Below are 16,749 nucleotides of genomic sequence, written 5' to 3' on the forward strand. Positions count from 1 at the left end.
CTGTGGGAATAGCTGGTGGTTGCATTTACTCTGGAGCAAACAGGCAGTGTGTTTCGACAATCCATTTTTTTCTGTCAAACTATAACGCTATAATTGCTTGGGTTGTTCTGTTCCAATATGCCCAGGGGATAACTGGAGACTTGGGATTTGGTTGTTGTTGCGTTGACTGACACATCAAACTCCATCTCCACTGTCTGGATCTGAATACTCCGAAGGGTTTTATTATTTGCTGCAGGCAGAGAATAGTTCAGTGGGGTTGTTGTAATTTGTATTCCCGCCCTCCCTGGCCTCTCCAGGAGAATGGGGAGATGAGTCTAGTCGTGCATTTTGTATGCCTTGAGTTGTAGGTCCTCCAGTGTGGGTGCCAGATGAAGCCTGCAATCGCTGCTCAGCCTGCGAGACTCTGTTCACCCTCCTGCGGAGACGACACCACTGCAGGAGCTGCGGCAAGGTAGGCTGGCACGCACACACCAAGAGGCTGTGAATACAGTGAGTGCTGGGACAAACTTGGGTTTCTCATGTTCTAATATTCTTTCAAAATGTTAATGAATATTCAAATAATATTTCATTTTGGATTATCTGAAAAACAAACGTACAATCAGTAAAAAGTACCCTATCAAATTAGCTATTACAGAGGCAGCAGAAAAAAAATATGTTCTGCACAGTAGAACGTGTGTTATTTACTTCAGACCTCACTGCATTTATGCATTTCTTTCTCTTGCATGAGATCTTTGTATAAGTTCCATTGAGAATTCAAACAGGGTGCTATTCCAGCATTAAAAGCAAAACTCTCCATTATATCTACAGTGGAAAGCAATGGTCTGCTAGACACCCCTGACATCTTAAGACCTCAACTGAAGGGAAGGGCTTCTGGTGTAGTTCCACACGTCTTTCTCTCTCGTGTTTCAGATCTTCTGTGCCCGCTGTTCACCCCATGAGACCCCTATCCCTCGCTTCGGACAGTTGAGAGCAGTCCGGGTCTGCAGCCACTGCTTTACGTCCCACATCGGCAGGGAAACCACGCAGCTTTAATGAAGAAAAGAAAGCAAATGTTCTGATAAACCAAACCATTTAAACTGGGTTTAAACACAAACAATACTGAAGCAGTCCGCTGCTGAAATCCAAGCCTGTTTTTACTGGCTTTATTTTTTTTTTTGTTTACACTGAAAATGAAAATACTCGTGTAAAATAAAAGAACATATATTGTAAGTACTGCTACTGTAGAAACCTTTTGTCGTTGATGTTGTTTAAATGTTGAACACTAGTGGGCAGGTCAGAGTGCTATACTGTATCTGCTTTCTTCTGCAGTAAAAACAAAAAAAACAAAAAACACAAAAAAAAAACACGAAAGTGTTCGTAGGCGCAATTCAACACAAACAGTATGACATAAATAGAGAAGGGGCGAAGTGGCACAGTGGGATAATTCACAGGCAAGTGTCAGTTGGTGGCCTGGGTTCAAATCCCAGTGAAAAGAGATCTGGTGGTTGTAGTATTGTCCACTGCACACGCACGGGTCATTTATCATAGGAGGGCATTTAAATCATGCAGCGGTTAAATGCATTGTATAACCATGGGAAAATAGCATGGTAAACCTTTTTAATCAATCGTAGGTTGAACAATTAATCGATCAATGGAAAATCTCAAGATTAAAACCTTTAATTTTGATGTATTCAACATTGCAACATTGCGCAGAGCTGAGCGCATACAGAAATGCTACAAAAAGAAAGAGCACAAAAGAAGAAATGCTACAAAAAGAAGGAGTACGCGAGAACTAACTTTTATAAACTTACATCAACAGATGGAAAGAAACACAAAATGGATGGAGATGCAGATGGATCAAATTAACAAGAGCCAAGTTCAGATCAGCATGAAGTTTTAACATCTACTCGCATGTAATAAAATCATATGTAAGTTTACAGTATGCATTAATAGGTAAAGATAATAAGATAATATACCAGATAACTGAAAAAACATGGAAAAACAATTCTGAACAACATATATGATTTGAATTGGAACTTTTAAGGCAAATGTGTCACCATAGGTTTGCACAATCTTGTTTTGCCTGGCCATCTATTCTAAAGACAAAGTATTATACATGTTATAGTTTTATTCCTTCAAATTAGTATGATAGTTGTATTTTGATATCTATTCTTCAAAAATGTAACACTTTGATCTCTTTTTTTTAAATTAAGGTAATCCATTATATTTTCTAGGAGAGATATTAAAAAAAAAAAAAAAAAAACAGGTACTGGTAACATGCAATAAAAGATTAGTATCACATTAATTATTTTTTACTCTGTTTATTGATTTACCAGTTTTCAGAAAAACTGAATATAACAAAATATTTAATACATCTGTATATACATTTACAAAACCATCAATGCAGAAAATACAAACAAAGGAAGTACTAATTGAATATTACCCCTTTCACACACAAATGCCGCTACTGAGCAGTTTCAGAGACATTTAAAATAAAATACCCATTTATACAGAACCGAATTGAATATATTATTATTATTTTTATTTTATTATTATTATTATTATTATTAGTAGTATTTCTTAGCAGACGCCCTTACCCAGGGCAACTTACAGTTGTATCTCCCAAGAATTACAGTACGATTAAGAGCAAGATACAAAATACAATGACTTCAGTCCTAATAAGAGCAAATACAAAACAAAGTACGATTTGATATCAGGGCAGTTCAAGAGCAGATAACAGTGTTGATAGTTACATCAGGGTTAGATACAAAATACTACAGATTGGGTTAAGTGCAGGATTAAATACAGTAAAATAGGGAGCAGATAAGTACAAGTTAAAGTGCATTAAAGGCAGAGTGCTATATTGTCCAGAAGGGAAGAGCTGAGTTTTGCAGGTGTTGTCTGAAGAGGTGTGTCTTGAGGAGGTACTGGAAGGCGGTATAACCCTTTCACACAGCCAAAGGGATCATGTGAGCACAACTTTCAACCCTGTCAGTCAACAAATTGTTTTCATGGCAATGAAAACCAAAAAAAAGAAAAAAAAAATTAGAAATCGCCATGCAAAATGCAAAACAAAACAAAAGTAGTACATTTGGCTGCATTTTGTTTTGCGTTTAATTTTCAGGTATATTCTACAATAAAACAACCTGTTAAGCGTCAAATTGCAGGATCATCAGGCACAATGTAGGTTGCGTATTTTATTGCAAACAAGGTGATAGAGTCCAGTCCTTCAGGCAAAAACAGAGCGTGAAAATATATATAGCAAATACCAGTGGAGGCTGGCATTTGCTATATATGCTCATATGAACGCTCAGCTTGGTAATGGAACGTCAACATGGTGATGTTTTTTGCAAACAAACACTCCCAAGATTTTCGGATAGTGAGTGGAAAAAACATTTCCCCGGGGGAAAAATTACCTGGCTGAACAACTTGGGAGTCTGACTTTTAATCCACGCCCACTACAGCGCTTCAGTGCCAGCATAGCCTTTCACACAGGAGTTAAGACGGTTCAGTGCCATCTCTGAACCACCTCACGAGCTGGTTCAGAGATGGCATTAAATGTGATGGCTCTGTGACGATATAGGAAATTCACACAGACCAAAATGCCACATCAGTGCTGGTTCTGAGCTGCACTAACTCAACTGAGTACAAGGGGAATATATGTTATTAAAAGATCATTTAAATGTAATTAACCTTTATTCTAGTGGATTGTATTTAAATATTTTTAGTGAATTGTAATAACAATCAATAACAGATGAAAAACAAGTTTATCTCAACAGAAACAAAAAAAGAAGAAAAAACTAAGAAGAAAAAAGGAAGGAAAGAAGAGAAGGAGGAAGAGAGAGGTCACGCTTTTCAATGCCAGGCAATTGTAAGATTTTCAATCAATCAATCAGATTTGAATAAGAAATAAGTAGCACTTACACAACCGCCAATCAAATGTCATTGACTAGAATATTTCCATAAATACATTTCATCCAAACATCCTATAGACTTTCCACATATCAGTTACCTAGGCGGTGATCTAACCAGCCTGTATGTCACAGGGAGAAACCACATTTGGACTGTTGTTTAATCCCCCCTGGATTTTTTCCAGAAAGGTGGTTGATTCAAATTAGGGTGAATCACCAGTGCTGTAAAATGCAGCCTATACAGTATTTTTTTTGTAAGTGATTTTAAAATCTGGGCTAGTGTTTCCATTATCTCTCGTTGCTTCTTTAGGGAAACCCCTGGCTCAACATAAAAAAAAAAAATTAAAAAGTCAAGTTTATGATCACATATTGTCCTGTTCACTTATCCTATCCCAGGGATGTGTTGCTAAAGAATGTTGAGAAGTCAATTAACATACAAACAGATACATTTTAAATAAATTAAAATAAATTGTACATCAAAACAAAGTACATCTGCTGCCTACAAATAACTTAGTGCAAGAGAAGGAGAGGATTTCAGATTTGAAAAACAAAGTGTGTAAAGTGTGCTTTGAAGTTCAAACACATTCCCTGTAAGTGCTGCAGTTAGAGCTCAAGAAGAACTATTTCCCGCTGACACATTGCCATGACAACGCTTTCAAAAAGAGTTTGAAAATAAGTATGAGTAGTAATGGAACCAAACACTGTGGCTCTATAACGCTTAATAACAGGTACCTCCAATATAGATACTGTATATATATTGGTTTATGCATTCAACCTCAATGACTGATCATCCCTTATCCTGGAGATGTCTATTATAGAGTGTTTCCCAGGGGAAGTAGAATGAAATCATCCTCAAATCCTTTGTCATTGTAATACTCTTCCTCCTCCTTGCTGGGTGAAGACTCCTTGTTTGCATCCCTGGCCCTCTGGTCCCTGCACTCATATGCCTCTCCGCCCTCGGCGGCAGGCAGGCTGTTCCCAGTCACTTCCTCCAATTGCATCTGTGTGAAGCTGCTGTTGGCTCCAGGGCTGAAGTCATTGTTGAACTTGGCCACATACGAGTGGCTTTTGTTGTCCGGGCCATAGTCTTTGCTGACCTTGATGCTTATCTTGGATGAGTTCACCATGTCCACTTCCTGCTCGTTGGTTGGAGTTTTTACTGCCCTCCCCTATCCTTTAGCCTGTTGTGGCCCTTGTCATTCTCTCTCAGTCCATACCTGCTATTGGTTACAGGAGCAGGAATATGCAGTCCTGCTTTTGACTTAAAGCACCAGTGCCCTGTCTTTCACAGAGTAGCATTCACAGAATTTGTTGTTTTCACCAAAGAAACCATCGCTATAGTAGCAGGAAATTTCTTCCCCAGGTTGAATGTCCCTCAGAACCTTTACACAGGCAATGTCTTGGCACGTGGAAACATACATGCAATTTGGTCGACAGTCATGGTTGATGAAGACGGCAGGCCCAAGCAACAGCTGAGCACACTTCTTGCGCGTAGAATACTTGACGCTGAAGTCGTTTTCACCTCACTGGAGCAGCATGTTCTCCTCGCTCTCCGACAGCTCCGCAATGCAGAAGAAGAAGAAGTGGTAGTAGTACTTATTATTATATGTGTTTTATCTCCAGCATTAAAAGTAATGTCCAGTTACAGAATTACATATATTCTAATATATGTGATGGCAGTGAGAATGAAGACATCAGCCCTTCCACACAGGCACATGACCCAGCAGACACAGCATGTACTTGGCCTCCTCGAAATGACAATGAACAACCTTCCACAGGTCTTACAGCAAGACAAAAACAATCAGCTGTAGATGATGTTGATTTGAAATGTGTGAAATGGCAAGTGAACAGGTCTGTGCACTTTCTGAGCACTTTGTTGAAGCATATCCAGAAACACATGCTGTAAATGTACAATGTATGTTTAAAAATACATGTTCATATTTGGATAATAATAAAAAAAAACACATAAAATATAATGTTGCAAAAAATGTTCTGTTGTATTTTTTATGGTGTGTAACCATAGGTTTTAATTGGTTATTTATATAATTCTTTGTTTTCATCCAGATACAGGAGTGACACAAGAGAAGAGTGAAGGAGAAATGTGTGCCCAGGCGATGATGACCAGTTTCAAAAAGTGTTTTTTTTTTTTATTCCATACTGTGTACTGAAAGGCACTATATAAATGCAATATATTATTATTATTATTATTATTATTATTATTATTATTATATTATTATTATTATGTGTACACAGTGTAGTTATAACAATCTGCTGTTACTAGTGCTTTCTGTAATTACATTACATATTTGCCCTTGCTTTCACAAAAATGCCTAAACTCCTGATACATTCTAATTGGAAAGTGTAATTTTGAATTTGCCAAAAACCATAACCATTGCAATACTACTGTAAACTATGAGTTGATATTCCTCAGTTCCCCATATCTACAAAGCCAACTTTTTCTTCTTTATTTTTGGCAAACATTTAATGTAATTACAGAAAGCATTAGTGAGAACAGATTGTTATAACTATACTGTTTACACAGATTGCATGTCCTAAACCAAATTTGTAGTTCTCTACTCTGGCTTTTGTATCTGTGTCCTCCACTTTCAGGTCTCACACTGTCTAACCTTTCTACACCAAACTGTTTTCCTCACTGTACTCCATCTCCCCTTTCTGCACTGACCCAGATCACCTTCATGTTTTTCATTTACTGTTTTTAGAAACACTGATTGATAACTATTTTCAGTATTTAGCAGGGCCTGACAGTTCAAAGAGACAAAAAGAAAATTCAAAGCAGGTCATACAGCATATAAAAGGCTTCCTTTGCCATATGGCCAACACAAAAAATAACATACCCTTGGACTTTCTGTTTCTGAAAAGCATGGACAGAGTGCACACGTATGTATACATATTATCTATATATAATATATATAGATATATTTATATATCTATATACACACTACGTGTGGTGTGTGTGGTATACACATATATGTTATATATACAATGTGTAATATATACATATGTATGTGACATATACATATATATATATACATATATGTGTGTATGTATAATGTGTACATTATATATATATGTGTAATGTGTGTATGTATATGTGTATGTATGTGTGTGTGTATGTATGTGTATGTATGTGTGTGTGTGTGAATCAAAATGGATTTAATTAAAGAGTTTTTGCCACTGATCAACACAAAAAAGTCCAGAATGTCAAAGTGAAAAATTAAAATCTACAAATAGTTGTAAATTAATTACAAATATAAAACAGAAAATAATTGATTGCATAAGTATTCACCCGCTTTGCTATGACACACCTAAATAAGCTCTGGTGCAACCAATTGTCTTTAGAAGTCACATAATTAGTTAAATGGAGTCCACCTGTGTGCTATTAAGGTGTTTCACATGATTTCAGGTTAAATACACCTGTCTCTGGGAGGTCCCACAGTTGGTTAGTACATTTCCTAACAAAAACTACATAAGGTTCTTCAAAAGCACCAATCAGGGGTAGGATATAAGAACATTTCCAAGGCATTGAATATCTCCCAGAGCACAGTAAAGTCCATTATTAAGAAATGGAGAGAATATGGCACAACTGTGAATCTGTCTAGAACAGGCCGTCCTCAAAAACTGAGTATCCGGGTGAGAAGGGCACTAGTCAGGGAGGCCACCAAGAGGCCTATGGCAACTCTAAAGGAGTTACAGTCTTCCACGGCTGAGCTGGGAGACACTGGGCATACGGCAACAATAGCCTGGGTGCTTCACAAAACTGGCCTTTATGGGAGACTGGCAAAAAGAAAGCCATTGTTGACAAAAACTCACATCAAATCTCAGCTAGAGTTTGCCAGAAGGCATGTGGGAGACTCTGAGACCAAGTGGAAAAAGATTCTATGGTCTGCTGAGACCAAAATAGAGCTTTTTGGCCTCAACGCCAAGCGCCATGTTTGGCGCAAGCCTAACACCCACATCAAGAACACCATTCTTACTGTGAAGCATGGTGATAGCAGCATCATGTTATGGGGATGCTTCTCTGTGTCGGGGCCTAGAAAGCTTGTAAGATGGAGGGCAAAATGGATGCAGCAAAGTACAGAGGAATCCTGGAGGAAAACTTGCTGAAGTCTACAAGAGACCTGGGACTTGGGAGAAGATTCATCTTCCAGCAGTACAATGACCACAAACATACAGCCAAAGCCACACTGGAGTGGTTTAAAAACAAAAAGATCAATGTCCTGGAGTGGCCCAGTCAAAGCCCAGACCTCAATCCAATTGACAATATGTGGAAAGAGTTGAAAATTGCTGTTCACCAAAGGTCCCCATCCAACTTGACGGAGTTTGAGCAATTTTGCAAAGAAGAATGGGCAAAAATTGCAGTGTCCAGATGTGCAAAGCTGGTAGAGACTTATCCAAATAGATTCATGGCTGCCAAAGGTGCCTCTACCAAATATTGACTCAAGGGGGTGAATACTTATGCAATCAATTATTTTCTGTTTTGTATTTGTAATTAATTTAGAACCATTTGTAGATTTTATTTTTCACTTCAACATTATGGACTTTTTTTGTGTTGATCAGTGGCAAAAACTTTGAGTCACCGTATTATATATATATTATAATATATATATATATATATATATATATATATATATATATATATATATATATATATATATACACACACAGTGTGTGTGTGTATATATATATATATATATATATATATATATATATATATATATATATATATATATATTTATGTTTTTATATATATATTTCTTTTAATATCAACACTATATAAACTTTTACAGAAAATGTATCATTAGATTATTCTTTTTAGATGGTTGAAAGACTTAGCTGACAGTGGGGAAAAAAACCCACCACAATTAAAAATTACTTGACAGCCATTCCATGCTTGATCAAATATTAGAAGGAAGGGAATTTCAGCTCGATGGGGGTCACCGAGAGTACCATGGACAAGCTGCTGTGCAACATGCTGAGGTTGGAGAAGCAGCTAAATCCACTCGCGGTCCTGCACCGGCAGGAGCTTAGGAGGCTGCACAAGGTAAGTAAAATACAGGTAACTGGAATATATCAGTAATCATTATTACTTAATATAATGCATTTATTTGGCTGATGCCTTACTCCCGTCTTGTCTTACAGATCAAATACTATCATAGCACCAAATTAAAGAATTTGAGGATGCATGCCAAGATCCCCAACAGACAACAATGCATCATGTACTCATATACGAGTGACAAATGATGTACGATATATATTATTTATATATATATATATATATATATATATATATATATATATATATATATATATTACACACACACATACACATTTGCCAAAAAGCGTGGCTTTGAAAATTGGTACATTTTCCAAAAAACGTGTCTTTGAAATCACTAAAGTTCCTAACATATACGTATTTACTGCATTATTTAAAATTGACCTTTCAGGTGAGTTGAAGTTCAATCCCCATTTAGATAATAAGGTGGTTGGACTAATTTGTGCTAATATACTACTGCACGATGGACACCGAAGTGGTGTCATTTTGAGTATGAAGGTGTGAATTGGGCCAAACAATTCAAGCACTATGTACACATAAATGTAAGCAATATAAAACATTAAGATTACAAGTTCAATTAAATCTAAAGTCTGAACTTTTTTTGTTATAGGTGAAAAGCCACAAAACGAATGGAACTTATGGCAAAGCCACCCTCACCCTCAGCCCTGTTGAGTATGAGTGGTTAAAGGAGTGCTCTGGCCAATGGAAACGTCTGCCAGGGAACTGTTCTCTTTACTAGAAACAGAAAATCATGGACAAACCTTGTTAATAATAAGAATGTTACACCAACAGTGATAAGGAAGACCATCGCTAGTTATGTAAGTGTGACTCTGGCACAGTTCATGCCGAGTCCACCTATAAAAAGTGCATACATTTTTTTACTATCTAAAACCATTACTTTCATTATTGCATACAGTGTCTATTTATTTTGTTTTTTATATAAAGTACATTTGATCATTAGTTTATTTTATGTATTTTGGACATTTCTAATTTGTTATGTTATATAATCTAACATAGGGCCTATTGTGTATTAATGACTGAATAATTCTGTCATAGACAAAGTATAACAACAACAACAAGTTACTAATATACATGTGATTATATATATATATATATATATATATATATATATATATATATATATATATATATATTTTTTTTTATATATGTATAGACTAGATACAGTCTATGTTTTTTTGATCACAAACAACTGTACTGTTGCTTGAGTTCAAAGCACTCAGGACAATCTCTGTTTTGGGACTGGTCGTGTCGAGACAAGCAGTTGACTATCTTGTTGTGACCTTCAACTACTTTCCTTTTTTTTCAATTTTTGTTCTCTTCTCTTTCTTATTCTCTTCCCCTTTAAATCATAAATTTATTTTCCTTCCACACCTCTTCAGTCTTCCTCCTTTCCACACCTCCTTCCGCTCGCAGAGGAAAGGTGTGGAGGAAGAGGAGAAGGAGAAGAGGAAAGGTGTGGAGGAAGAGGAGAAGGAGAAGAGGAAAGGTGTGGAGGAAGAGGAGAAGGAGAAGAGGAAAGGTGTGGAAGAAGAGGAGAAGGAGAAGAGGAAAGGTGTGGAGGAAGAGAAGGAGAAGAGGAAAGGTGTGGAGGAAGAGGAGAAGGAGAAGAGGAAAGGTGTGGAGGAAGAGGAGAAGGAGAAGAGGAAAGATGTGGAGGAAGAGGAGAAGAGAAGAGGAAAGGAGTGGAGGAAGAGGAGAAGGAGAAGAGGAAAGGTGTGGAGGAAGAGGAGAAGAAGAGGAAAGGAGTGGAGGAAGAGGAGGAGGAGGGGTGAATCCAGTGGAACTCCAAAGAGGAGGAAGAGGAGAAAGGTTAGGGTTAGGGGAAAGGTTAATCAACTCATGGCCTTGAGTTGATTTACCTTTTCATCTGTATATTAATTCGCTCTCATTTCACCCTTTTTTCTTTTATAGGAATTGTAAGTAGAGAGCCCCCTACCCCTACCCAAGCAGGGCTATGGTTATGTAAGTTGTCAAGGGATTATATTCTATTTATTTATTTATTTATTTATTTATTTAAAGTAAAAACACTTTACCACTTTACCTTCAGTCAACATCCAGACAGCGGCTGGTGTATGAAAACGATTTCCTGAAAAAACTAAAAGTGATATTCAAGGAAAATATAGAAGGGGGAAAAATAACCAGAAGACAGGTTAGATTTAAAGCACATTGTTATTATTACTCATATTATTATTTCTTTCTCAGCAGACGCCCTTCCTTATACAGGGCGACTTGCGGTTGTTTCAAAATATACACGAGGGCTTTGTGCCATGGAGTTAAAGAAACATAGTTAAAAGTAATGCAGATACAGTAAAGTAAAAATAAGTGCAGGATTAAATACAGACATAGCAAGAAGCAATATTAGGGTGCAGCAAGGTGGAGAGCAGGTAAGTGTAGGTAAAATTGCAATTAAGGTTGAGTGCCATAATGTCCAGAAGGGAAGAGTTATGGTTTCCAGATGTAACCTGAATAGTTTTTTGCACCAGATCATCAGAAAGGCTACAACGCATCCTGAAAATTACGAATGGTTTATTATCAGATGAGCTACTGAACAATGTAGATAAACAAACAGAAAAAAAACATTTTACAAAAGCGCACAGCACAAGAAGTTATAAAAAAAAAATACATTTTTTTTTTTCGACAAACAAAAGGGTATTCCTTTAATAATAAATATATAGCGCCTTTACAAGATACGAGACTAGGATGTGTGAACTATGCATCAGCTGCAGAGTCACTTACAAGAACGTTTCACCCGAAAGACAGAGCAAAAGGTTAAGTGACAGGCCAAGGGTCATGCAGTGAGTCAGTGGCTGAGCTGGGATTTGAACCAGGGACTTGATGGTTATAAGCCTGTTTCCTTTAACCACTGGACAACACATTATGCTTTACCTTAACTCTAAGGCTGTTCACAATCAACACAGATAATGCGCTTCTCCACGTCGCCTTTCTGCACAGGGCACAGCTGTCCGAAGTTTTATTTTATTGCACTTGCCAACCTGTCAATGGCATTTCAGCTGTGGGTACACACTTGGCAGTCTCCCTCTGTTCCAAGCGCTTCTTACGAAGTTCCTGAGTTAACTGTAAAATATATTCTCTCCTTGATAGATTCTTCTCTCTGCGTTCTTTGTAAAGTACCCAGGAGGTGATGGCTATGGTCCAATACATTGTAAAACACCTGAACAGACCACCTTGGGAGCCAGCTTTCTCAGAATACTTCCGTGCCACCTGATACAAAACATCAACTCCATATTTTGTTGCATAGTAAAACTCCACGGTCTCTGGTATTTATTTTCACTAGTCCCGATGCTAATTGACTGACCAAAGCAGCACAGCTGGCAAGCAGGCGCCAGCCTTCAAAAGGCTGATTGAAAACAATAGACTGTCAGTCATTCACTCAGGCAGAGAACAGAGACTAATCTGATTATAGCTACACATATTGCAGACTGGTAAATAAAAATAATAAAGTAGAATACCGTTCTGTATAATAACAGTACAGTTGTTTTCTGTGTGGCTGTCAATGTGACTGCTCCAGGGGCTTTTGGGTATAATGCAATATATATCCTTTATTTCTATACTTGTGCGTTTCATGCTTTGTGACAAAATTCAATATATACGGACAGAAAGGTACATGAACACCTAACCCCATATGTGTTACATGACTGGAGAAAATCATATTTTAAAACCAAAAACCGCCAAAATGACCGCCGCGGGCTTCTTCTAGTGTTAGCCTGATATCTGCATACAGTTGCTATGTTGCTGCTACTATTTCATGTATTCTGCACTTTCCACTGTATTGAACATGCTATCTCATGTATTATGCTACTATCATGTATCTTGCACTTTCCACTGTATTGAACATGCTATCTCATGTATTATGCTACTATCATGTATAATGCACTTTCCACTGTATTTAATGCACTATTTCATGAGTAAAATACGATGATAGTAGTAATAGAACGTGAAAGGTGACATAAATTACACGATCTATTACTAATGCGTAATACGTGTGTTTTTCTTTTTTTTTTTTTTTTTACTGTATGTCACGTATTATGCATTTCTCTGTATTTAAAGTACTATGGATTCTCTTGTTGTTACTGCATCTTGTAAAGCGCTTTGTGATGGTGCTCCACTATGAAAGGCTTTATATAAAAATAAAGATTGATTGATTAAAGATTGATTGATTCTTTCTTACAGCGTTGCTCAAACCATACATATTTATGTTATATTAAAGTATTTGTTTTTTTGAAGGAATATAATCTTCATCTACTAAGTAAACATGAGATTATTATTCACATTTTCTACCAGCCAACTGGAGTGAAGCCAGCGCACTGTTGTAATTCATCCTTCAACTGCCTCCCACACTTCTCTGTCATCTACACAATTACTCAAGTAACACAGATGCACTTTTAGAAGTAACAGCTTTGCCAAATCCCTTGGACTCTCTTGCCATATGTTCTACCAGCTTCCCTCACCCTGCTTACAACTCTGTTACTGTTCAGATACATGTTCATTACTCAACACAAACTGAGAAAAAGCTTTTTTTGTTGTATTGGTCTTTATTTTGTTTTTGCTTGCAAGCAAGAAAAGAAAAACTTTTGAGGAGAATGTCTGAGAATTACACTACATACACCCAGCTGTACATTTTACCAGCCAATTATTTTCAATCGTCTTCATTAAACTGTATATTCCAGTTTGCTATTCTTCTTTTTGAAAGAATGAATCGGATGTTCTACTTTTGAAGAAAATTTGTTGTCATGGGAGAAACATTAACTGAGAAACACATTAAAAGTATCCAAACATCAAATAATATTACATTCATTGTTTATGCCACTATTATGTAGACACTGTTGTGACTTGAAAGAAAATCAAATGAGGACGTATTTACTTTTGGAGTGACATGACATCATCATAAGAACATAAGAACATAAGAAAGTTTACAAACGAGAGGAGGCCATTCGGCCCATCTTGCTCGTTTGGTTGTTAGTAGTTTATTGATCCCAGAATCTCATCAAGCAGCTTCTTGAAGGATCCCAGGGTGTCAGCTTCAACAACATTACTGGGGAGTTGATTCCAGACCCTCACAATTCTGTGTAAAAAAAGTGCCTCCTATTTTCTGTTCTGAATGCCCCTTTGTCTAATCTCCATTTGTGACCCTTGGTCCTTGTTTCTTTTTTCAGGTCAAAAAAGTCCCTTGGGTCGACATTGTCAATACCTTTTAGAATTTTGAATGCTTGAATTAGGTCGCCACGTAGTCTTCTTTGTTCAAGACTGAACAGATTCAATTCTTTTAGCCTGTCTGCATATGACATGCCTTTTAAGCCCAGAATAATTCTGGTCACTCTTCTTTGCACTCTTTCTAGAGCAGCAATATCTTTTTCATCAAATCATCCAAGGTCCCTGTAATGTGTGCTGGCCTATGAGTTCCATAATATCTTAGAATCAGCTATCCTAGAACATCAACGTCTTTCACTTTATCAGTGGCAGCCAGGTTGACTATGTCTGCCACTCACTTCTGGAGCCCTAACTATTTATTATGGTATGGCTAGTCCATACCATAACACAAAAATGTGCACACACACGTATGGCACTTAATTCCCATAGAGTTTCACTTTAACTCCTCAGGTAAGTGCACTGTCTCTCTCCAGGCCCTTTTTTTAATGTCCACAATAGATGCAATGATTCAAGTATCAGTAACAGTCTCTTTCTTTATCACCGGTATCCAGGTTAGTGTAGCAGCAGCCCCAAGTAAGTATGGGAATTGCACACAGGTTGTAGTGATTGTACTCACTGATTGATGTAGGATTGCAGGTAAGTTTGTATCTGGTTTCAAATTGTTGTCTTCAGTATCATTGTTCTGTTACAGTCCATTGCCACTTCCTTTGTTAACCAGTTCTGTCCTTAGTGTTTGTCTGCTGGCACAAAACACTGTTTACCAAACAGATCACATTGCTGTATTTACGTACTTCACAGTTCTTTGTCAACGGTCCCTTACAGCATCCACTCTCTGTGTAACCGTGTTAACGTTCAGTTTAATAATAATAATAATCCTCTCTTCGGCGTATCATTCATGCACTCAGTACATGGTAAATTTGCTCTCGGCTGCTCCCAGACTAATCACTCCATAGACAGTGGGTACAGGAACGTTTTTACTCTGTTTTCGTAACCCTTCTTAAAGCAAACCAGTACACCTACTTGTCCTTTCCGTGTTGTCTTTTCTTTGTTTCCATTTTTAACACCTATGCAGTCACTGCCACACCACTCCTCCCGATGCTGCAAAACACTCCCCTTTTTATTTCCGAGAATCCCACCGTTACAGATCCCCGGAGTTCCAGAAACTAGGGGAATTGTAGTCTTTTAAGTGGCGGCCATTTTATATAATCCTGTGACAAACAGTACAGTTATTGCTGTCCTTTAATAGAAATCCCCACTATTTCTATCGGGACTAACACACGATAACTGTCTATTTATCTCTATATATATATATATATGTATACACACACACGCACAGTAATCCGCTGCACATCCAGAGGGCCAGAGTCAGGGTGGATATGTAAAAAGTCAATGAACGAATCCTGTTTTAAATACCACTATACACAGCTGTAACAATTATTATTTACACACTTATTGTTTTTATTAGGGAGCTCCCCTAAATCCCTTGTTTAGAAAGATACATGGTATTAATGCTTGTGACAGAGAAGCCGTCTGCTGTGTGCATACCTGTAAGCCATCATTGATGGTCAGGCATGTGACAGGGCTCCCCTGGGTCCTAAACCCTGCTAGGTACTGATAGGGATTGCAGTAACCACAGAGAAGTGTCTGGGAGAAGTGTTCAAAAAACAGGAGACTCCCAACAAATAAGGGAGAGTTGACAGGTCTGCGTGTGGGTGCGTGCATTCGCTGCTGAGTGACAGGCAGGAGAGTGAGATGGAGGTTGAAGTTGATACAGGATATATTTACATTTCAACACACTGAATAGCTCATGTGACACTTTCAGCAATGGTTGCGCACGGAGCACGGTACGAAAACTTTGGTAGGATCTACAATCTCTGAACTAGTATCTGTTCAATAATAAACTAACATTGCTGAAGAGATTGATCAAGGCGCGGATAAATGGCTAGGGAGGATATGCGATCGACTACTGTGTGTACTTGAGTACTACTGTACTTATATAAAATGGCCGCCACTTAAAAGACTACAATTCCCCTAGTTCCTGGAACTCCGGGGATCTGTAACGGTGGGATTCTGGGAAATAAAAAGGGGAGTGTTTTGCAGCATCGGGAGGAGTGGTGGGGCAGTGAGTGCATAGGTGTTAAAAATGGAAACAAAGAAAAGACAACACGGAAAGGACAAGTAGGTGTACTACTGTACTCAAGTTAGGAGAAGCAATTGGGGCAACCTTGTCAAACATCAAGCAAGTACACACAATTGAAAAAGGTGCTGGGACCCAACATTCACACAATTGAAAAAGGTACTGGGACCCAACATTCACACAATTGAAAAAGGTACTGGGACCCAACATTCACACAATTGAAAAAGGTGCTTGGACCCAACATTCACACAATTGAAAAAGGTGCTTGGACCCAACATTCACACAATTGTTGCTTCTACTTTTCACACAATTGAAAAAGGTCCTGGGACCCAACATTCACACAATTGAAAAAGGTACTGGGACCCAACATTCACACAATTGAAAAAGGTACTGGGACCCAACATTCACACAACATTCTGGGACACACATTGAAAAAGGTGCTGGGACCCAACATTCAC

At 37.8% G+C, this 16,749-nt stretch overlaps 1 long non-coding RNA gene across 1 annotated transcript; it reads left to right on the forward strand.

Annotated features, from left to right (window-relative positions):
* Positions 1-10: 10 nt before the first annotated feature.
* On the forward strand, positions 11-1,209 carry LOC121308846. Its single transcript, XR_005948570.1, has 2 exons — positions 11-451; positions 910-1,209. It is a non-coding gene; the product is annotated as an uncharacterized LOC121308846 (long non-coding RNA).
* The last annotated feature ends 15,540 nt before the right edge of the window (positions 1,210-16,749 follow it).

This window comes from Polyodon spathula, chromosome 3 (assembly GCF_017654505.1).
Source record: "Polyodon spathula isolate WHYD16114869_AA chromosome 3, ASM1765450v1, whole genome shotgun sequence".
Taxonomy (NCBI): domain Eukaryota; kingdom Metazoa; phylum Chordata; class Actinopteri; order Acipenseriformes; family Polyodontidae; genus Polyodon; species Polyodon spathula.